Source organism: Pteropus alecto, unplaced genomic scaffold (assembly GCF_000325575.1).
Source record: "Pteropus alecto unplaced genomic scaffold, ASM32557v1 scaffold3, whole genome shotgun sequence".
NCBI lineage: Eukaryota > Metazoa > Chordata > Mammalia > Chiroptera > Pteropodidae > Pteropus > Pteropus alecto.
In genome coordinates this window covers 55,252,046-55,277,006 of record NW_006442484.1, presented here as the reverse complement: position 1 = coordinate 55,277,006, position 24,961 = coordinate 55,252,046, and the positions used below count along the sequence as shown (strand labels likewise).

General features: G+C 35.1%; 1 long non-coding RNA gene and 1 pseudogene across 1 annotated transcript in view; one reads left to right on the top strand and one right to left on the bottom strand.

Annotated features, from left to right (window-relative positions):
• The window catches only part of LOC112470277, a 58,069-nt gene extending 43,531 nt beyond the window's left edge, over positions 1-14,538 (top strand). Inside the window, exons 2-3 of the long non-coding RNA XR_003042917.1 lie at positions 8,886-8,951; positions 13,000-14,538. This is a non-coding gene — a long non-coding RNA (uncharacterized LOC112470277). The remainder of the gene's footprint in view (positions 1-8,885; positions 8,952-12,999) is intronic.
• A 2,866-nt stretch (positions 14,539-17,404) lies between these two features.
• Positions 17,405-17,519, bottom strand: LOC112470716 (annotated as a pseudogene).
• Positions 17,520-24,961: the final 7,442 nt, after the last annotated feature.

Sequence of the window (24,961 nt, the reverse complement as noted above, 5' to 3'; positions counted from 1 at the left end):
ATTCTTGGCTAGAGGAAAGGTGGAAGGAGGGCATGAATACTAAGACAACTAAGAATCTTCCTATTTTTGAGGAATTTGATGTTTAGTTTTGAAGGCAGTGCATATACACATATAAAACAGGTGATGCATATACACATAAAACATGAGAGCAGGAGAGATTGAGGAAGTTCAGTGTTCAGTGTTCAGATAGCAATGGGTGGAAATTCTCTGTAGGCAGACAGAGAATTGGTATATATTGGAAAGTGATAGAATGAAAACAGGAAAAGGAAGACAAGAGACTAATGAGAGAAAGTAGACAAATGGAGGTGTAGTTTTGCAATTGTTTACAAATAAAATGTGAGTGAAATATGTCATCAAGGGAGTATTCGGAGTACTGAGGACTAGTCCTTGAGCTCTGGGAAATGGCCACTGCCAAAACCTTGAAGGAAGATCTTAGGGAGGACGGAGAAGAAAAACCTTCTGAAAGCAAGGAGGAGTGACTGATGACCATGTCAGGAGTCAGGGGTAGGCAGTTCACGGAAGAGGAGAGTCTGTAGTCAAGTGTCAGACGCCATTCCTGAGGGGTTGCAAAGAATCAGAGCTGAGACAGGCCAGCCTGCAACACAAGGTGGAAATTTCACTGGTGAGAATTAGAGACAGATCCTTCTGTGGTTTTGGAAGCTAGCATTCCCAATTTTCTTTTTCTTCCTTCTTCCCTCCTTGCACCATATCCCTCATGTCCCTTTTTCATTAGTTCTTGTGTGTAGATCTTCAAGGCCTCATTTTTTAAAACCTTGATTTTGCTTTATTTTCACCACACTTACTTAATTTTTGAATAGATACTACTTGCATTTGACAAGATTTTAAAATTTGAAAGTGACAAAAAGTTAAGCACGGTATGTATTGTATGTATTCACGTACTTATTGACCTAGTTCTTTATCTTATTATTTAAACATTTATTTATTTACTTAGTTTATTTAATTAGTTTCAAGTATACAGTACATTGGTTAGACATCTATATAGGTTGTAAAATGGTCCCTCGCCCCAATTGCTCCCTCCCTCCCCTGACCCTCCATCTAGCCAACGTATTCATTCTAATTACATTCCCTATGCCGTCCTCCCCATCCCTGTGTCCATCCATTAGCTACTAATTTGTACTTCTTTAACTTTTTGCCTCATTCTCCCAGCCCCCAAACTCCCTTCCCCTCTGTCTATCACCAAATTGTCCATTTGGGAGTCTGTTTTTGATTTGTTTGTTCTTTTTATCCCTTAGATTCCATGTATAAGTGAAATCATATAGTATTTATCTTTCTCTGTCTGACTTAAACACCTTTTAGGTCCATCAAAGCAATGTTTTTCCATCCCCTTCGTTTTAGTCTGTGTCTTTTAATCTGTAGTGAGTCTCTTATAGGCAACATGTAAGGGTCTTGTTTTCTTTTCCATTTATCCACTCTTTTAGTTGGAGCACTTAATTCTTTTCCATTTGAGGTACTTATTGATAGGAATGTAGTTGTTACCATTCATTATTCCTGTTTTTGATACATGTTTTTTCTTCTTAAAGAAGGCCCTCCAACATTTCCTGTAATACAGGCTTGAAAAGCTCTTGATCTGTCCTTCGACTCTAAATGATAGCTTTGCTGGATAAATTATTCTTGGTTGTAGATCCTGGGTCTTCATTCTGTTGAATATTTTTTGCCAAGCCTTTCTGTCCTGCATAGTTTCTTTTGAGAAATCAGCTGCCAGTCTTAAGGATTTTCCCTTTTAAGTAACTAACTGTTTTTCTCTTGCCGCTTTTAATAGTCTTTCTTTGTATTTAACCTTTGGCATTTTAATTATGTTGTGTCTTGGTGTGGGCCTCTTTGGATCTCTGATTTTTAGAATTCTCTGAGCTTCCTGGGGTTTTATGTCCATTTCCTTCAGCAGTTTAGGGAAGTTTTCCATCATTATTTCTTCAAACAGCTGTTCAACATCTTGATTTTCCTCAGTTATGCTGATCAGACAGATATTTGGACCCTTAATAGTGTCTCATATGCTTCTTAAATTATTTTTATAGTCTTGGCATCTTATCTCTTGCCATTCTGATTGAGTGTCCTTGGCTTTCCCATCCTCTAGATAGGGCATTTGGTTTTTTTTTTTAATTCACTCTGTTTATTCTTTTGTTGATTCCATTTAACATACTTCTCATCTCAGATAATGTGTTCTTCATTTCAGACTGGTTCCCTTTTATAATTTCCATTTTCATTTTATTTTTTTTATCTCTTTGTTGAAGTTTTCACTGAATTTAACCAAAAGTTCAATGAGCATCTTTGTAAGCAGTGTTTTGAACTCTACACCTGTTAGATTACTTGACTCCATTATATCTGGATCTCTGTTCTGTTCTGTCATATGGTCTTATGCTTTCTGCTTCTTTTCTTCCCATTTTGGCTGCCTTTCCGTGTCTGTTTCTATGTATTAAGCAAAGCTCCTAACTCTCCCGGTCTTATTAGTGTGGATTTGTGAAGTAGGTGTCCAGTGGCACAGTCCTGAGAGGAGCTCAGCTACAGGCCAAATTTAGCTCAAGCCTCTGCCCCTCCAGGGCCACCTGTTAAGATTCAGCAAGCAATCTCCAGATGCTGTGCTTATAGTTGCCTCAAAAGGTCACGCCAGAAACTGAGGCCAGCTGCCTCCAGTGTGAGTCTAGATGCTGCTCAGCAAGGAGCACCTGACTCGCTGAGAATAATCCTGGACTATCCAGTCTGATGACCTCACAGCAATGGTAGCGCTTTGTCCACGCATTGGTGGGGAGGGCTTGACAGGGAACAATGGATACCGCCAGCACCTCTGTACAGAGTGAGCCTTGCCTCGGCCCTCACTCCAGCAACGTCTCCCTGTAAGTCCCTGGTGCCCTCTCTGTGCAGCCAAACAGGGATTGGTGTTCAGAGCGAGCAGGTTTGTCATTGCGAAAATCTGCTCGTGGATGCAGCCCCTTCAAGAGGCGTCTGCTGCTGCCGCAGCCTCTGTCTCACTCAGCTGTTGGAGACCGGGTCGCCCCACATCCTCGCCTTGTCCTACCTTCTGCCGTTGCAGGGTGCTTTCTTGGATTTCTCCCTAGTTGTATGGCTTGTTCATCAAGATCCCAGGCGATTTTTCCTTGCTGCTGCTCCTTGTTTCTGTCACAACTTTGATTTGGTCACCAGAGGGATGAACAGAGCCTCTATCATCTACACCATTTTGGTCGCTTCTCCCTCTTATTTTTTAATCTAACAATTATTATAGGCATTTTTTATATAATTCTATATGGAGAGCTACTTAGTTATTTAAAGGCCGAATATTATTTCTTTTGTAAATATTGCATAAAATATTCTACCAGTACCCTACTGAGAGATGCTTAGGTTGTTTCCAAGTTCTAGCTCTTACCATGCTGCAGTGAATATCCTTGTTTATGCTTTCTTGTGAACGTGTGTGAAAATCTTTGGAGAATTTTCTATAAATGAAATTGCCGGTTTTAGAGGTATGTGACTTGATTATTTTTATCGATATTGAGGCCTTAGTTTGAAGTAGCATTTATTTTAGGTTGTATAGCAACTGAGAACATGTAGTTATCTTCCAAATTCAATTATGCTTTTCTATTTGTTAGCCAGATGGAGATCTTTAGAGAGTGAATGAGACTCCCAGAGCTAGCAACTCTGTTGAGAGAATTTCGCAGGTAGTGAGTAGCAAAGGTAGAAATTGCGTCAATGTGGCAGTGGCAGGAGAGCCAGGACTCTTATTCTGATATTAGCCAGGATTTAATTTTGTAAGTTTCCTGAGACGTTACAGAAAGTCCTTTGTTTAAAATGTTTCAAAGTCGGGGAGAAAAAACCCAACTTGTAGTTCAGAAGGTAGAGAAATTAGAAACATCTGGTAAGTTCGGTTGCAGACACCACTTGTGCTGACATGGAGATGTAATAACTAGGCGGTTGACTAGTCCAGTCTAATTCTGGTGAATAATATTTTCTCAGCAGTCTCCTGGCCACAAAGTATCAAAAAGCAATGGGAACACGCTGTAAAGTGTCTTGATGCCCAGAACAATTACACTCTGGAAACATTCTCTTGGCTGGCTGAATGTGACCTGTGACCATGGCTCAGTTCATTCCACAAACAGAATTAGTCACAGAGCGCATGTGGAATAACACTCTTTGCAGGACTTTCTTGTGTTGACTTTCTTAGTGCATGATACTATGATGCGCCCTCACATCTTGGAATGATATTGTCTTATAATAGCAAGGATGAAAAATAATGTAACACTTTGCTTTACATAATTATACAAGTATCATTTCCCCCATGCGGTTATTAACTACTTTTTGCAGAGCTATCTTGTATATGAGTGAGGCCAGTCCAAGAGTCTATGACTTTGATTGTAATACTTTCTGCTATCTTAATATCACATAAATAACATGCAAGTTACTGGTCTAAGAAACATTGAGCATCTTCAGTTCAGCCCTGTACTTATGCACCCTTCTGATCCCTCCCTTATCTCATAAGAGAAAATTAATTACTTCACTTTCATGTAATACATGTAATACATATAATACATGTAATACATGTAATACATGTAATACATATAATAAATGTAATACATGTAATACATGTGATACATGTAATACATGTAATACATATGTACTTCAGACATAATCCAGTTGATTTATCACTTTGTATTTTAATTATGTACCTGTCTCGAATTAGATGTCTACTCAAAGTTAGGACTATTTTATGTGTTCCTGATGACTATCAGAATGCTAGCTCATACTAGGTGAACTGTAAATGTTCAAAACATGAATGAATTAGTCATCTAATCATAGACCATGAGGTACTTTGACAGGAAATCCAATCTTGCTACTACTAATAATTTTTCACCTATGGGTATATTCTTGCACTTGGTTTCCTAATACTTTTAACTGATCCATATGGCTGGGTAATTTCCAAAGTTTCTGAATATATTTTCTGAAGTCATCAGTGTGTAATTCTGTAATTAGTCAGCATAGACCAGTTTTGTGATGCAATTTTCAAAGACTTCTGAGGATTCTGCTATCTAATGGGAAGAGTTAGTTCTAACTGAAAATGAGAGTGTCTTGCTTACTACCGTACCTGAACATTATAACCTAAAAAGATGTCCAAAATGTTGCAACAAAGCTTCCAAAAATATTTCTATTACTGAATTATTTGTAAACCATCATCATCAAAGAATTTTTTTTGAGCACTGACATGCACTTAGCATATCCCTGAGCACTGTACCAGTTAAATTGCCCATGTGGACCCAGTTGATGTAGCACACAATGTCCTGATTTTGTGATTCTTTTAAATTCTTGATTTGGTATACCTATGATTTTATTTGTTTAGAATTCTATTTGCTTTAAAGTTGAGCTTGACTTTTAGCTATTGTTTCTTACTTCGTCACTTTTAATTTTTCAACATACAATCCTTCTTAGTCTATTCATTGGGGGGGGGGGAAATAAACACTTTATTGGACACTTTCTCCCTGAAGCTCCTGACCTGCCCTTTCATGTTTATATGGGCTAGGCAAATTTCATGTCAAAATCTTCATCTTTTTTTTTTCTGTAGGAATATGGGTGTATTAACACATCATCAAACAAGACAACAATCTTAAAATATAGCTTTTGTGTTTGAAGACGCTAGGTAGGGGATGTGATCCAAAGTATGAGAAGTTATGATTTTATTCATAATAGAGAATGTTGGGATATTATGTTAGTAACTGAGTCCACTTATGTTGTGTAGCTTTGAGAAAATTATTTAATGTTTCTGAGTTTTCTTGACTCAAAAATATTGTGAAGATTGGAAATAATGTCTGTTGAGCATCTTGTAGAGCTGAAACATATTAGGCACTAAAAATGAGAGCCAACGGCAGAATTTATAGCTGCAAAAAAGATGAGAGAAATAATTTAGTGTGAGCTTGGTATACATGTGGCATGCATGCTGCTACTCCATGTTTATATTGTTCACAGCAGACTCCACTAATTGGTCAGCATCTTTTCCAGTGAGTCTAGATGCAGCTTACAGTTACTTATAAGCAGCATCGCTAGTTAATCAAAGAAGGAAAATGAGTTAAAACCCATTTTCCATCCCTCATGTAGTTTAATGCTTTCATTTTGCAGAAGAGACAACAGGATTTTCATATGATTTCCTCAATATGACACATTTAGTGAGTGATTAGAACCTGTATTAGAAGTTAGAACTCTTAATTTATTTCTCTTTCATTGCAACATCTGACTTTCTTGTTCATTTTCTTTCATAATAACCAGAATTGGGATTCATTGTCAGTTGCCATTTTTTTCTCAAGCAAATAAATTAACCCATGATTTTCTTGAATTCGTTAGTTTATATAAATGAGCCACACTGAGCACTTTACACTGGTGATTACGTTTTTTTTTCAGCTTTGGTGTTTGATTCAAAACTGCTGTTCTGTTGGCTTTTAGAAAAGAAAAAGCCTGGGGGTCAGCAGATGTTGAGGGAGGGATAATCAAGGTAAACAATTAGATAACTAGGAAGAGGTTTCCTAAGCAAGTAACTCTAAACAATTTCCACATACTCTCCTTTGATCATTTGACTTTTTTTGTCTGGTCTGAATACTATGCTGTAAATTTTGGATTGGAATCCATTGAAGCTGGCAACAATTAATCTTTCTTTTTACTGAGGACATGCTTGTACTTGCTAACAACTACAAAATTAATTCAGACTTACTAGCCAAAAGAAAAACAGGATGAGAAGACAATGTGAAGCCTCTTTTTCTCATCACTCATGCCTCCCCCCTCCACTGTTTTTTGTTTGTTTTAGTTACATTTTCAAATATTCTCTCATTTTCCCATGTTCTGTGTTCACTTAGAAAATCCTCTAATAGCACAGATGACAAACAGAAGTTCCAGAAATGCTGACTCATCACAGCAGAAGTCCAGTGGTTTGGCAGAGACAACTTTAAAATGTTAAGAGTGGCCCTTTTAAAACTAAGTTCGTGGCAGCAGATGTCACTGTTGGTCTATCTTAACTTTAGGGCACTTCTTGAGTAGTGTTTACTCATGGGTATGTGAGCCCAGTAATCCTAGTTATTAGGCAGCAGGGTCTTGTGGGACATTTCATGATGGTCTGTGGCACTAATATAAGGGACAATTTTTACTCCTGGAATGTAATGTAATTATATAAAACTTTAAATATTATGATTATGATTTTCATACTAGTGTCATTTTCCTTTTTAAATAGAGCTTTTCCCTACTAGGCTCAAATTTTCTTTTGTTTTTTTCCATCTTTCTGTATGTCATTCTGTAAGCATGGGACAGCTTTCTTTTTTCTGCCCGAATGTGCTTATTTGTTCATGTATAAATCTCCATAATTCTTATATTCTCTAAAATACTTTATTCCACATTGATTTTTGTGCCATTAACTACGATGCAATTAACCTTCACTTTTCTGAGTAAATAAGTTTGTCAATTATTTACCTGTTGTCTCTCAGCTCCATGTCCTTGGTTTTGACTTTACTCTCTGGTGCTAGGGCTGTGACTCTGTCAGTTTTATTCCTAAGATTTCCTTGCCAGATTCTAGAATGCATTAGAGTAGGACTTGAAGGAATTGGAGGTTAGGTAGTGGGAGAGGAGATGAGACTTTCTTCCTGTTTTTTCAATTTGTACCATTCTTCTTGGCCTTGATTCGAAAATAGCATTTCTCCCAAGCATCAGCTGGTGGCCCCAGCTCTGGAAGTGACTTCATTTGGCACTTCCAGAACCAGCCTCATCGTGTTACCTCAGAGGTACCAGCAGGAGCCAGCCTAAGCCTCCACCTCCTCTTCTTTCTTCTTTCTCCTTTCTTTCTTCTTTCTTTCTTCCTTCTTCCTTCTTCCTTCTTCCTTCTTGTTCTTCTTCTTGTTCTTCTTGTTCTTGTTCTTGTTCTTCTTGTTCTTGTTCTTGTTCTTCTTCTTCTTCTCCTCCTCCTCCTCCTCCTTCTCCTTCTTCTCCTTCTTTTCTTTCTTCATCTTCCTCCTCTTCTTCCTCCTCTTCCTCCTCTTCTTCCTCCTCCCTCTTCCTCTTCCTTCTTCCTCTTTCTCTTCCTCTTCTTCCTTTAAATGAATTAGTTTTGGAAGCCTGTATTTAAAAAACTATTTTTTTAATTAAAAATTTTTTTGGTGACATTGGTTAGTGAAATCCAGCAAGTTTCAGGTGTACAATTTAGCAGTAAGGCATATATTGCATTGTGTGTTCCCCACCCATAGTTAGATTTCTTTCTGTCACCACTTATTTGACTCCTTTTACCCCATCTACTTTTCTTCTACCCCCTTCCCCTCTCCCCTCTGGTAACCACTAGTCTATTGTCCATGTCTAAACCTCTTCTTTAAAGCATCAAATCCTGGGCTCATTCTTCTAGCTCTTAGATTTTGGTTATCCCCACATTTTCCCTTTTGTTCTCCTAACCTCAGTCATTGTGGCCGCTTCCTGAGTTACCTCAGTGTTCCCTTTTTGCTTATTCAGCCCTCCATACCTGTGAAACCAGTTTCCTCCATTAAATCCTCTGTTGAGAGTGGTTTCTGTTTTCCTGACTTGTCTGTTACATATATATGGTCATATATATTTCAAATTTTATTTAATGTTGAAAATAGGACAAAGCAAGTAGCAAATTAATTGCATTGTGTTTCTGATTTATATTTTTAAAGTATTTCCCCGATTTGGGCCTTTAGCATGTAGTATGTTGTGATGATTTTGACTACTTGATATGGAATGTTTTGTGAAATGCATGTACACCTTGAGATACAATCAAAGCAAAAAACGATGTTAATGCTGCTAGTAACTACTCCTTGCAAAAATACTTAATACTTGCCAGTGGGGTTCTAGTAAGGTTTTACAAATTACTGAAATGACTTGATGCCTATTTTCTCTCCTTGATCTAGATCATACTCCATTATATAGAAAGCAACCCAAAACCTGGAGAGATGAAGGGACTTACTCAAGGTCATGTAAGTAAGTGATTAGGAACCTGGAGCAGTACTCAGTTTGATTTTCTTTCTTTTGCCTCAAGCTTCCTTTAGCTGCTCATGTGTTCATTGCAAGGATTTGTTAGCATTTGGCAAGAAATGAGCATAAGTAAAGTAATACATGGGTTTCTTTGAACTAATCATGATTATATTAATGTGCCATGGCCAAGAACTTTAATTTGGAAGGGCCATAATTAAAGAACTTGTTGCCTTCCTATGAAAGTAAAGTACTTCTTTATATCATATATTTATTCATTCATTCACATTCAGTCAACACTTATTAATGTAGTGATGTATACCAGTCAACATGTTAATAACATTTTGACTCTTAGATCCCTCAGCCTTCTCTCCTTCTATTCATAGCAGTGCTTGCATATTCTGATTTCTACTGTCTCGATTCTTTTCTATTAAACCCCCTACATCTAGTTTCTGCTCCCTACCTATTGAAACAACGCTTGAATTTACCACTGACCCGCGCATATCATCGAATCAAATACACATTTTTCTGCTTTTGTCTTGATCCATTTTCTGTGACACTGTTGGACAATCCGTTCTTCCTGAAAATTCTCTCTTCTTAGATGCTTCTGTAATAAGTTATTTTCTTACTCCTCCTACTGCTATTTCTCATATCTCCTATGTAAAATCTCAAATATCAATGATGTTCAGAGCTCTGTTCCTGGCCTGTGCTCTATTCACTGTATTTTCTCTCCCACGTGACCCAATTTTAGTCCACTTTCTGGCCTTCTGCCACCATTTATGTTCTGAAGACACTTAAGTCCGTATCTCTAGCCTGTCTTCCATAAGCTCTAGGTCTTTAGGTAAAGCTGCCTGTCGGGAAACTACTCTATCTACATGTATCTTTGCTCTACTATTACCAAGCTACTAACAGCTTCTGGCTCTCATCATGCTCCATACCTCTGCATTCCACAAGTTCCTTCCTCTTTGGAATGCTTCACTTCTTTTTCACTTTTTTCGTGTAGTTAATGCCTAACTCAGTTCTAAACTAATGTCTAATTAAAAAAAACAAAAAAACAAAACCACAACAGATATCTCAGTTTAAATGTCTTAGTTGAAAGGTTTCTTTGAGAAACCTTCCTGACCGATGCCCATTTCCATTGTTCATACTTCTTCTGTTCATACCTTTATATTCCTTCCACCATCCTAACACTTGACTGTCATCCTCGCTTTACTTTCTTTTCTCTCTTACTAGTTTCTTCTGGTAGTCTCCAAAGATGGATGCCATCAATACGTCACCTGCCTGTACATGCTTGCTGCTTTTCATATCAAGAGATGGAATTTACTTCCCGTCCTCTTCAATATGGGCTATACTTTTGAACTGCTTTAACCAATAGAATGTGGCAGAAGTGACATGCTGGGATGTCGTAGTCCAGGCCTGAAGGGGCTTGCAGCTTCTTTGTCCTTACCCTTTGAAGCCTAGTTGCCATGCTTTAAAGATGTTCACACTAAACTTCTGAATGGTTAGAAGCCATGTAGAGAGAAACCCTGGAGGATGAGAGGCTATCATGGACATTTCAGCCCTACTTGAGCTTGCAGTTAATGTAGCTGTGTGAATGTCCTCATCATTGTTGAATGGTAGCTCTCAAATCTAGTTACTCATCAGAATCATCAGGGGAGCTTTTCCACATTATTAACTCTTAGAGACTTTTATTTGATAAATCTGTGTTGGAGCCTGAAATCTATTTTTATAAAGTACTAATTCAGGATCTAGATGTCTTTCTGATGATGCAAAGTAATATGCTATTCTGTGTTGCTGAGAACGCTTTGGAAGGTCAGTATAACATAGTCTTTTCCTATCTAAATAGAGGAAGTATATATTCCCAGAGAACAAAGAATCATAGACTGTTGAAGACATCCAGGTTATCCAATTGAGGGGTTCACAAACATGTATGTATATCAGAATCATCTGGGAGCTTGAAAATGCCGATGTCAGCACCCAGTGCAGACCAATCACATCAGAATCTCTGGGCATTGGACACCAGCATCCACTGGACACTAATCATGTTAGAATCTTTGAGGATGGGGCATCCAGTGTTGAGGACCATCTTGAACAGAAGTAGGAAATGTTATCTATACTGGGCCGGGTTGTAAATATTTTTGGCTTTGGTTATTATTTGTAATATTTTTGGCCATATGGTCTCTGTCACAGCTACTCAACTGTGCCATTGTAGTACAAAAGTAGCCATAGATAAAACATAAACAAATGAACATGCCTGTGTTCTAATGAAACTTTATTTATGGGAACAGATTTGAAACTAAATTTTCCAAACCTGAACTTAAACAAATAACTCCTCATTTAAAAAAAAGTCATCTCTTCTGTAGTTGACATATAAAATTGTAAGATCTTTAAAGTGTACTTTGTGATGATTTGATATACATATACATTGTGAAAAGATTTCCCCTATTTAGTTAATTCACACGCCTGTCACCTCACATTTTTAACTTTGTGTGTGCGTGTGTGTGTATGAGAACATTTAAGTTTTACTCTCTTAGAAAATTTTAAAAATTATACAATACAGTATCAACTGTAGTTATCATGTTACACATTAGATCCTCAGATCTTATTCATCTTGAAGCTGAAAGTTTATACTCTTTGATTAACCTCTCCCTATTTCTTTCACCCCCAGTTCCTGGCAACCAATTTTCCATTCTCTGTTTCTATGAGTTTTACTTTTTTTTTTTTTTTTTTTTTTTTTAATTTCTAAAGGCAGACTATAAATATACCTTGCAGTATTTGTCTTTCTTTGTCTGGCTTATTTTACTTAGCATAATGCCCTCAAGGTCCATCCAGGTTGTTGCAAATGGCAGGGTTTACACACTCTCTCTCTCTCTCTCGTGTGAGTGTGTGTGTCTGTCTGTCTGTCTGTCTATCTATCTATCTATCTATCTATCTATCTATCTATCTATCTATCTCATGTCTTCTTTAACCATCCCTTGATAGACATGTTGCTTCCATGTCTTGGCTATTACGAATAATGCTGCAATGAACACGGGGGTGCTGATATCTCTTTGATAGTCTGTGTTCATTTTCTTTGGAAATCTCTACTTTTAGGCTTACTGTTCCAATTTTTAAATATTGTCAACAACTGAAAAAAATCTAAAATGCTGTGTAAGTCAAACTAAATGTGTCTGGACTGGACCCAATTTGCTGCATCTGTGCAGAGTCTGATCCACAACAGAGTCAAAGGAGTGATGGGTGTGGAACCTGGGAGAGGACCTGCCTTTCAGAGAAAGCATGTGGGAGGGAAATGCCAAGAGTAAAGAAGAGTTGGAGGATTGGGCTAGGGAGTAGAGCAGGAATCAGTTACTTAAGTAGTCAAGAGAGATCAAGCTTCTTCAATTAACATGCCTATTAAATTAAGGAATATCTTTTATTGGGATAATGCTAAAATATTCTATAATATTATACCTTTCCTCATGTCCATATCATTATACTTGTTGTCAGGAAACAAACAAGACCATATATAAATGATGGGGGAGCTGGCTAGAAGTAGAGAATAGGCTTTGGGGTGAAGAATACTAATCATTAGTAACTAGAATGGAATAGAGTTAGATGAGTATGGGGGGAAATATGCCTCAGGAGTGGTATTTGATACATAAAACAGAAAGAGAGAACTGGGGTTAGACAAAAGTGGTCATTAGCCAGGAATCAAGTCCTCGTGGGTTGGGAGTTGACTTGGCAGTATTGGTCAAAGTAGAAGCCAAGGTGAGACACTGAACTGGGTGGCCAAGATCAGAGCCAGAACTATTGATTACAGAGCCAAGGATCTGGAGGTAGTTTGGAAGGCTATGCAAGGGGGGCAATGCCAAGAATATGTACTCCCTGGTTTGGGAGTTTTCAAATGGGAAAATTGCTGAGATCATAATACATATTAGCTGACACAGTAATTCTTAGGTTATTCTTTAAGTCAGTGTTGAATTAAGAGTTAAACACATTTAAGATTTGGAATTTTGTTTAAAAAAAAGAAAACATGCAAACATATCAATTTTCCAACAAATGTTTTTTAAACAGAGCTTTCCGCCAAGTTGCCTAAGAACAACAGTTGACTAGAACTGCACGTCTTCAAATACTGTCTACTGCAGGATGGAAACAGGAACCTCTGGGAATATCTGTGAGTCATAGAATGTTGTAAAGAACTTTCCAAAGACATTTTCTTGCTAGGATGGAGAGTTCTAATCTCATATTGGCAGGCTCAATTGGCAACAAGGTATACTGTTTACTTTGATTCCTTCTCAGCTGTCTTGCATGAGCTTGGCTCATCAAGTTTTTGATATATTGGGGCAGAAGAGTTGCATAATATGACAAAATTGTAACCCTTTCTCTTATTCTGCTCTCGTAAGATAGATAAAAATCATGATCCTAATCTATGCTTCCTCCGTATATTTAATTCAGTTGTCTTTGAAGGAACTAGTTTGTATTACTCCCACAATTTTGAAAGCTTATAGTACTGGTAATTGAAGACATATGTTTTCAAATTATTAAAAAAGGATGTCAAAAAACACTCATAATGCTTCTAAAAAGGGGTATTTCCAAATGTGTGTATGCATATGTGCTCTGGGGTCTTTTAATTTAGTTTACATATTAGTGCTTGCATTTGGCAAAATATGGACACCAATGAATATCTTACAAACATGGTAATGGATGGACCAAAAAGTAGGCCAGAAAAAAATGAGTACTTAATCCTTTGCTCATAAATTCATCCTGAAACTAAATTCTTTGATATTTGATGAAGTCCAGATACTTTTTAAATTGATTTAGTGTTCACAGGTTTTTTTGTTTAATTTTTAAAATTGAGGTATACTTAACATACCTTAAGTGTATAGTTTAAAAGATTTTGACTATTGTACATACCTGTGTAATCACCAACCAAATCAATATATAGAACATTGCATCACCTGGAAAGCTCCCCTGTACCCCTTTCTAGTCATTCTCCTGCCTTTTCAACACCAGGAATAACATAGATTAGTCTTGCATATTCTTGGACTTCATATAAATCGAATTATACAGTATGTACTTTTTTGGGTTTGGCTTCTTTGACCCAACATGATTTTAAGATTCATCTGTATTGTTGTGTGTATCAGTTCATTCCTTTTAAATGCTGAGTAGTATTCCATCCTATGCATACACCACTACTTGTCTTTTTATTCTCAGAGCTGGACATTTGCCTTGTTTTTAGTTTGGGCTATTATAAATAAGGGTGCTAAAACATTTTTGTGAAAGTCATTGTATGGATGTATATTTTTATATTTCTTGTGTAAACACCTAGGAGAGGGACTGCTGTGTCACAGGACTGTGTAAGAAATTGTCAAACAGTTTTTCACAGGGTTGTATGATTTTACAATCTTAACCAGCAATGCATGGAGTTCCATTTATTCCACATCTTTGCCACTCGAGTGAGATTGAAACATTATCACACTGTGGTTTTATTTTCATGTCTCTGATTGCTAATGATTTTGAGGAACATTTTGTATGTTGATTGGCCATTTCTATATCTTCCCTTTTGAAGTGTTCCTTCAGTTCTTTTACCCATTAAAACATTTTTTGTCTTTATATTTTTTAAAGAAGTCCTCTTTATATTCTACAACACAGTTTATTGAGCAGACTATAATTTCTTTATTGAATTAACTTAATATTTTTTTAAAAAACCAAATGACCATATATGATGTATAGTCTATTCTGTTCCTTCGATAGGTATGTCTGTCTTTATGTCAATACCACATAATTCTTGTATCCTTGAAATAAGGTAATATAAGTCCCCAAACTTTTTTCTTCTCTTTTAATATTGCTTCAATTCTTCTAGGTCCTTTTTCTTTCTAAGTTTTAGAACTTGCTTGTCATTTTCTATAAAATCATCTGCTGAGATTTAATTGGGATTGTATTAAACCTATCAGTTTGTCTCCCAATTTTATGAATGTGGTATATCTTTACATTTATTAAGTCTTAATTAGTTCCAGCAATAGTTTTTTAGTGTAAAGATCTTGTCTTTCTTTTGTTAGAGTTAGTCCTTGGTATATGATAGTTTTTGATGGTATTGTAAATGGTATTGTTTTTTAAAGTATACTTTCTAATTGTCTGTTAGTAGCATTTAAATATAATATTCATATATCATTTTTGTGTTCTGGGTCCTTGCTAATATACCTATTAGTTCTGGTAGATTTTTTGGAGGTTCCCTAGAATTTTCTTCATATACCGTAATGTTATCTGCAAATACTGGTAATTTATTTCCAATATTTGGCTCTCTATTTTGTTTTCTTGCTTTTTTACACTGGTTGGGATGTCTAGTATTGTGCCGCAAAGAAGTGGTGAGACTAGACATCTTTATCTTATCCCCAGTTTTAGGATAACAGCTTTTAGTGTTTTATTATTTGTAGGTTGTTAGTTCTTTCCATAAATGACTTCTGTCAGATTTGGAAAATTCCTATCTACTCCAAATTTGCTGAGAATTTTTTATCACAAATGTGTTTTGAATATTGTTAATTTTAAAAAAGTCTATTGAAGTAAATGTATTATTTCTTCATTTTCTTGGTGAATTACATTGATTGATATTTGAATATTAAACCATTTTCGCTTTCTTTAGATAAGTCCAACTTGGTCATATGAATTATTTATTTTAAATATTGGTGGATTTGATTTGCTAAAATTTTGTTGAGGTTTCAGTGCCATTTATGAGGACAATTGGTGTGGAATTTTCTTGTAACGACTTTGGTAGATTTGTTATAAAGGGATATGCTGCCTTAATAAAATGAATTCAGAGTGTTTTTGTCCTTTTCTGTTTTCTAAAACATTTTGTATAAGATTAGTATTATTTTTTCCTTGAATGTTTGATAGAATCCACCAGAGAAACCATCAGGGCCTTAAGGTTTTATGTGTGTGAAAGTTTTTCATTACAAATTCCAGTTCTTTATTAGAAGTATGGTATATTAAGTCTAGGATTGCTATAACAAAGTACCACAGACTGGGTGGGTTAAACAACAGAAATTTGTATTTTCACAATTATGGAGGCTAGAAATCCAAAATCAAGGTGTCAGCAGGCTTCTTTTGAGGCTTCTCTCCTTGGCTTGTCTTATGCCTGTCTTCATATGGTCTTTTCTCTCAGTAAATTTGTGTTTAAGTTTCCTTTTCTTATAAGGACACTAGTCATGTTGGATTAGAGCCTAATCTAATAACTTCCTTTTAACTTAATTACCTCTTTAATGACTCCAGCTCCAAATAGAGTCACATCTTGAGGTACTGGAGGTTAGGATTTCGACATAGAATTTTGGGGTTCACAATTCAGCTCATAGCATATGGCTACTCAGATTTTTACTTTTTTTTTTCTTGTGTCAGTTTTAAAGTGTGTTTTTCAAGGAATTTGACCATATTATTTCAAATATCAAATTTATTGGCATAAAGTTGTTCATAATAATTTCTTTTTATTCTTAATATCTACTGGCTCTGAAGCCATGTTCATCTTTTATTTATAATGTTAGTAATTTGCACTTTGTTTTTTTCCCCCTTTGATTACTCCTTTAGATACTTAGCAATTTTATTAATCTTTTTCTAAAGGCCTGTCTTTTGGCTTTGTTGATTTTCTCTATTGTGTTTTCTGCTTCGTTGGTTTTTGCTTCTATTTTTAAAATTTCATGTTTTTCTACATTCTTTGGTTTTAATTGCTCTTCTTTTTTCAACTTTTGTAAGAGTTAGATTAGATGATTGAATTTAAAGTCTTTTCCTCACTAATATACTCCATTCAGTACTATGAATTTCCCTATAAGTGATGCTTTAGGTGAAACACTGATATGTATTAACATCATTCTATTAAAAATAAAATCAATTTTTACTTTTGATTTCTTCTTTGACCCATGAGCTATTGAGAAGTGTTTCTTAGTTTCCAAGTACTAGGCTATATTTAAGAAAATTTATTGATTTTTAATTTATTTATATTGTCTTAAAAAACATGATTTTAAAGTTTTAATCTTTTGAAACGTATGGAGAATTGTTTTATTTTCCAGTACATAGCCTGTCATGGTGATGCTCCACATACCTTTTAAGAATGTGTGTCCTGCAGTTGTTGGTTATAGTGTTCTGTTAGTGCCAATTAGGTCAGGTTGGCTGATAGTACTCAAATTGTTTATATCTCTAATGATCTGTTTTTGATTTTTTGTGCTATCAATTACTGACAAAAGAGTGCTAAAATCTTCAATTATGTTTGTGATTTTGTCTATTTACCTATTTAGTTATGTCAATCTTTGCTTCACATGGCTCTGTTATTGCTACATCTTCTTGATGAATGATGCTTTATCATTATAAGATGTTTCTTTTTTATCTCTAGTCATGAAGTCTACTTTGGTACATATTAACACATATATATTTATACGTATTACTATGATTTCCATTTCTGCTTTTTTTGGGTTATTCAAGTTTTTTTTTTTTTTCCCGCCTACAGCACCCAGTCTTCCTACGTGGTCTCCCATCCAAGTACTAACCAGGCCCAACCCTGCTTAGCTTCTAAGATCAGATGAGGTCGGGTGTGTTCAGGGTGGCATGTAGACTTTTTTACTATTAATTTTTTTCTCTGCTATCGATATCTTTGTTGCACCTCTTTAAATTATGTTTTAGTGGTTATTCTACTAATTGCAGTATGCCTGCTTAATTTATTATGGTCTCCCTCAAAATAGTTATCTATTTTATGGGAAATGTAAAAACTTTACAGTGTGAATTCTGCGATATCCATGTTTTGTATTAGTCATTTATTTTACTTCTCTATATGTTATATTCCTTACCCAATATCATTTTACTTATACTTTAAAAAGCCAGCAATTTAAAAATAAGTTTTAGAATATTTACATATAAAAATAGCAAAAATGTTTATCTACATACTTACTTTTTCTGATGATCTTCATTCCTTTTCATAGATTTGGGCTTCCATCTGGTATCATTTTCTTTTATCCAGATAAACCTCCTGAGGCCTTTCCTATATGAAAGTTTGCTGTTTGTGAATTCTTTCAGCCTTTGTGCCTATCTGAAAATTTAATTATTGTTCACAGATATTATTCGCTTGACATAGAATTTTGGATTGAGAATATTTTTCCCTTCATAACATTAAAAATGTCATTGTATTATCTTTTGGCCTCCATTGCTTCTGATGAGAAGTAAGCTGTAATTTTTATTTTGTTCCTCTGAAAGTAACGAATGTGTCATTGTTTTTGTTTCATTAAATGATTTTTTTCTATATTTTTGGTTTCCAGTAGTTTAACTACGATATGCCTAGATGTAGTCCTTTTTGTATTTATTCTGCATTGCTTTTGATGTTCTTAGATTTATGGCTTGATGTCTGTATTGATCAGGGTTCTTCAGAGAAATAGAGCCAATAAGATCTATATATCTCTGTCTTTGTCTCTACCTCCATCATCTCATCTCATCTCTCTCTCTCTCTCTCTCTCTCTCTTATCTCTACAAAATCTATACCTATATATACCCTTTTTGTATTTATTCTGCATTGCTTTTGATGTTCTTAGATTTATGGCTTGATGTCTGTATTGATCAGGGTTCTTCAGAGAAATAGAGCCAATAAGATCTATATATCTCTGTCTTTGTCTCTACCTCCATCATCTCATCTCCTCTCTCTCTCTCTCTCTCTCTCTCTTTTATCTCTACAAAATCTATACCTATATATATATCCAGAGAGATAGATTTAATATATGGAATTGATTCATATGATTATGGAATCTGAGAAGTCCCACGATCTTCTGTATGCAAGTTAGATACCTATGAAAGCTAGTGATGTAATTCCACTCCTAGTCCAAAAGCCTCAGCACCTGGGGAGGTGATGGTGTAAATACTGGCCTCTACAAAAGGCTTGGAGGCAGTGATGGCAGTTCTGTGGGAATGCGAAATATCTGGCTCAGTTCCCACACAGAGGTAGGAGTATTAACTGATATCTCCAAAAGGGCAGACTGTCTTCTGACACTAGGTTTCAAGATGCCTTTGACGCCTCCACTTGCATGCTGGATTGCCTGGCCTGAGGGTGGCACTGCCTACAGGAACCTCAATGTGGAATTTTGTAATATGAGTTAGCTCTCTGGGAATTGAACCTGTGCACACCTGCTGCCAATATAACATGTCTGTTTTTATCAACTTTTTGACATGTAACTTTTAAATGCAGTTTCAAAAATATTATGTATAAAAGATATTTAGTTAAGTAGTTAATTTATCAAAGTATTATTACTTAGATATCAGTTAACAAATATGAATTTCTTGGCATAGGAACTGAAATATGGTAAGCGCTCAAAAAGTGTTCATTGTTATTGGAATCTACTAAGAACTACAGAATGCCAGTTTAGGTGGATAAGGCATTGGAGAGCTTAGTTAAAAGCATTGTTATATAATAGGGACAGAACAAATTTGGTTCTTTATGTGGACTTTGTAGGAATTTCTCTGTCTGCATGTGCAAACTGAATATCTTAGAGGATAAACATGCTGTTAAATTCTGAAATTTTTAAGTCACATCAGAAGTGTTACAAATGAATTATAAAATGTACAATGGTTTGGAAAATAACAATCTATTTCTTGTTGTGAAAATTTGATGCCCTAAATTGATTCAGCATGAACTCTCATGAATAAGCACTTGAACATTCCAGTTATGTCAGATCAAGATGTTTTTATTAAATATAAATGTCTAAGTCTGTAACTCAGGATTATTTTAAATTTCTACCTAAAAAAGTCAATCGTGTTTAGTTATATGGTTATTTGTATCCTGAGTAATTTTTACACATGAATGGCTGTTAGTAAATTTTATCGAATTATGTGATAATCTATTTCAAGTATCTTTCAAGTATTCAATTTAATTCTTCATTAAGGTGGGTTATTTTATTGAAAGTAATGTGCCGAAAGGAAGCACTGAAGGGCGAGTGTTTATTTGGCTTTTATGTGGGTGATAAGGAAATGTGCATTTTAATATACATATTCACTAGATTTCTTTAAAAATTTCATTATTGTTAGAGCCACATAAAATTCACATATTAAAAAAGCTCTTATAATTATCCTTAAATAGGAAGAGTTAGAATCTGATAGCATATGAAGGCTGGGTAGTGTTTAAACAAATGTTTTGTTCTTTTAGAGGGGTGGACTTATGTTTTACTCTTGATATTGGGCAATCTGAATTCTGAATTCTTGTATTTTTATTAATTAAACATTAATTAAGCACTAATTTAAGGCATTAAGTTGATGTTTATATTATTTGCTTTTAGATAATGTAGAATTTCCATTTATTTATGTAGATGTGCAGTTCTTTAGGAATTACATGCAGATAACCCTTTAACAATGCTAGAATTCTGATTTTTTATCATGTAACTTTCGTAGATGGTCTATTAAGACACTTTGCATGTTATTAAAACAATCTCTTGTTATTATTTAAAAGACACTCATTTGTCATTTAGTGACCTCAGAGCTCTGAAATACAATTCCTTAAGTTTATCACAAGGTCACCTCTTCACATAGATATTTTATCAAGAAAAATAGCATCACTAGCTCATTCTCAGTAAGTTCTAGAGCTACAAATAATGAAACAGCACATTTATTTAATTAATAACCAAAGCAAGGTCTCTGGGAATAATGCCAAATCAGTCATTTAAAGTAAGCCCTGTGCTTGCACAATGTGCAGTAGGAAGTTAGACACACCCTTTTGATGAAGGTCTAGGGGTACTAGCCTTCCGTTACTCTCGCATCTGGAGGTTCCTTTTTGTCATCTAGTTTGCTTTTACTCTGGATATCAACCTTCTGATGACCAGTATGGAGACTTTTTCTTTTCTTTAAAATAATTTTTATTTTTTAATTACATTTGGCATACAATATTATATTAGTTTCAGGTGTGCAACATAGTGATTAGATATTTATATTAGACCTTGATAAATCTAGTACCCATCTGACACCATACATAGTTATTACAATATTATTGACAATATTCCTTATACTGTACATCTCCATGACTAATTTGTAGCTACTAATTCATACTTCTTAATCCTTTTCCCTTTTTCCCCACCAGCAACCCCCCTCCCACCTGGCAACCATCAGAATATTCTTTGTATCTATGAGTCTGTTTCTGTTTTGTTTATTTTGTTTTTTTTTTTAGATTCCACATGTAAGAGAAATCATACAGCATATGTCTTTTTCTATCTGACTCTACTCAGCACAATATCCTCTAGGTCCATCCATGATTTTGCAGGTGGCAAGATTTCATTTTTTTTTTATGGCTTAGTAATATTCCATTGTATATATGTATCACCTTTTCTTTAATCATTCAGTCATCAATGGACAGCCAAGTTGTGGTATGGAGACTTTTCTTACCTGGCCCCTTTACTAACTTTTCAGAGAAAGTACACTTTCAAATTTCAAATCCATCTTAGATAATTTGTTTCTTACATTTCTCTTTAACCATACTTCTCTCTCTCTTTTTCTGATTCTTTCCTAGTTACCTAAGAAGGGTTTTCTTCTTTTCTTCAACTCATCCTTTTGTATGTTCAGCCCCCTTCTCTTTTTATCTTTTTTGCTTCTGACTTCTTCCTTCTCCCTACTCTCCTTTCTTGTTCTCTTGTCATACTTTTCTTTCTTTTTGCTATTTTTGAACTAAATATGTTATGTAAACATGGCACAAAAATGTAAGAGTAGTGTTAGTGGTACGCTAGCTTGGAGGAAAGAGAAAGCATAAGTTTTGCAGTGGAAATTACCATAATTTAAACCTCCTAGAGTCAGATATATAAGGACTGGAAGAAAATCTGAAAGAAAGTGAATATAATTAAGCTTATCTGGCTGGTAAGATCATGACCTAACTTATTCTTCATTTTGGTTTTTATGAATGTTATTTTGGGGGGAGAGAGGTGGTACAAATCACAGCATCTTGTCCAAAGACCTTAAAAGTCTTTTTCAGACTCCCCTTAAAATTTACTTTCTAAATCTGTCACTGAAGTTGCTCTTTTGTACCACCCCCGTCAGCCTGTAAATTAACCTTTTAAAATAAATTAATCAATTTGCTTGTTTTTGTCTTTTGCATAACCATCATTATTACAATAAGCTAGTTTTCAATATAATGGATTAAATATGGTTTACTGATCTTATACACAATTCTCTACATGATTTATAACATTTATTTGGTAAATACATTTTGACCTACAAACAAAATTTTAGAGGAATACCTGTTTATGGTCAAGAACTCTCTGAATTGTGTTCTCTGGGAACTTTAAAGTGTTAGAGTGAGCGTATAGGTACATTTTTTTCTCTTTTAATGTTTCAGTGGAAGAAATTTGAAACTTTCAAATACATGCAAACAATTAAGAATAAATAACTTAGAAAAATTTATTGCAGATTACAAGATACATATAACGAATGATTAAATGCTAAGTAGGTGAAAAATGTGAAAGATGTGTGTGTGTGTGTCATAGAGCTATAGAAATTGTTAGGGCTGTGCTTTCAAACATTTCTGTTGAAGGACCACTGAAGACAGAGGAGAGGGAACATAGATGGTTGGGAGAAAGGGAAGAGTGACTTGGCACAGACATGTCATGCTTTATTTTAAAAATTTATTCAAATTTTCATTTCATTTTATGTCATATCTATGTTTGTTTAATACAGAAACAATAACAAGTAAAGTTATTTTATTCTCAAATATGATTAAAATAGATGTACCTCAAGGAACTCTGTGATGTCTAGCTTTGCTGTTGAGGATCTCTTGGCATAATACATCATATCTTGGGGGTTTACCTACCTTTGAGAAGCACAGATGGATAATGATAAGTAAACAAATCATATTCAGGTGCAGCTTGTGCATTTGGAGGCAGCTGTTTTAATTCTGGCAGAGGTTTATTTGCAGGTGGCTAAAGCAGCTGTGTCAAAATTCCAGATTACAGAAGAGGCATACCAACAGGTACCCCTGATCTTCACTCTTTTTAGCTTCTCGTCTATTTTATCTGCTAGTGCTGTGGTTGAGACAGAGAGATATTTGTTTCACAAATTAATTAAAAGTAAAAGTTGGTGATAAAAATTTAATGGTTTGATTTTTACCTGCTTCAAAGATAATACTATGTCAAATAGCTCTGTCAAAACATCATTTATCTGTCAGGTACTATTATTTAGAGGAGTTCATGGAGAATGAGAACTTTTAGAAAAAACATGCTGTAGTGTAGATTAAATTGAAAGGGCTTCTTGTTGAGGTGATTTGATAAGCTAATGGCAATTAATTACCCACCCCCCCTTTAAAAAAATGAATTAAATAACTAGAAGAAGATGTGTAGAGAGATTCAACTAAATCAAGGCTGGCATGGAAACCAAAGACCAGGGTAAAGTGAGAGAAGTGGAAAATTTAGTAAAATGTATGGTGGAGATAGGTAGAACTCTCTAAACTCCTTGATTGGGGCATAAATAATGTTATAGTAGGGTGACCCTGCTGGTGAGGAAAACTTAATTGGTATTTTAATCCCCTTGTATTAGTTTGCCAAAGTTGTTGTAAGAAAGTGACACAGACTGGGCTTAAACAACAGAAATTTCTTTGCTGCATCAATCTGAAATATTGCTTATATTTCTGCTTTTTATTTAGGATTCTGATGCTAAAAATTGCCATATTAGCTTTTGTTGCTCATATTTTCCTGATCTCTGTTTTTTCTTTCTCTTAGTTTAAAACTTCATGTATATTTTTGTTTATTTTTAAGGGAGTCTCTTGAAAATATTCATTTCTCAGTCTCCATTTTACTTGACGTTGCAAAATTATTTGACAAAGTTTATAACTCTCTTCTCAGTGAAACACTTTTGTTATTTACCAGAGGTGATTTGATAAGCTAATGGCAATTAATTACCCGTCCCCCCTTTAAAAAATGAATTAAATAACTAGAAGAAGATATGTAGAGAGATTCAACTAAATATTGTACTGTTAATCTTAGCTATGTAAGAAGGTAGAGAAATAAGAGTTATTAATAATGGGAAAAAAGGAAGCAAAAGCTTTATTTTCAGGTAATATTTTTGTTTACCTATAATGTTTAAGAGAATTTATTGTAAAGTGATTAGAAATTATAAAAAAGTTCAGCAAAGTGACTATATACACTGGCAAAACTCAAATAAAAGTTTATTAAGAAACAATCTCATAGTTACAAAGGCATACATAAAAGCTTTAAAATATAGCAGAATATATTTACAACTTTGAGATAGAGAAGACCTTATGGGATATAAATGTAAAATCATGATATTGCCAGGTCTTTTATTGCACAGAATAGACTCTACTATTAGCTGGTTTAAGCAGGAGAGGATTTATTATGTGATAGTCAGTTTATAGTCAATTTAGATGGTTGAGTGGAACCGATTCCAGGCTGAGCATTCAGGAACATTTGTGATAGGTGGCAGAGTTTGTGGTAGCTGGGAAATCCACTGAGAAGGCAAGCCACTTCAAACCAAGTCTTATGATATTATAGTTTACAGAGAACTTTTATATAAAAGAAAGAAACGTAAGATGAGTATAATTCTAGATGTTATTTTTTGAAGTGTACTTTGGGTCAAGGTTTGTAATGGAAGCATGACCTGTAAGAAAATAGCTAGAGGGTAAGAGAGGAAGGGAGAGAGTGAGAGTAAAAGAGAAAGGGAGAGAGAAGGGTATAGAGAGGGAGGGGGCGGAGAGAGAGAGAGAGAGAAGAGAAGAGAAAAGAGAGAGGAGAAGAGAGGGGAGGGGAGGGGAGAGGAGAGAAGTGAGGAGAGGAGAGGAGAGAGGAAAGGAGAGAGAGGGGAGACATTACTGTTGCTTACTAATTTTGAAAGAAGTTGTGTATTTTTTGTGTTTCTTGGGGTGATGTTGAGAGGGATATAGAGTGGGGTGCTAGCTCCTTAAACTCAGGCTTTTAGCACCATAATATTTTGTGATTATCTTAAAATGCTGCTAAGAAAATGGCCCCTCTTAACTGCAAGGAAGTTTTCAAGTTCTACATATTAGTATATAATATTTTGGGAGGTTTCATGTCAA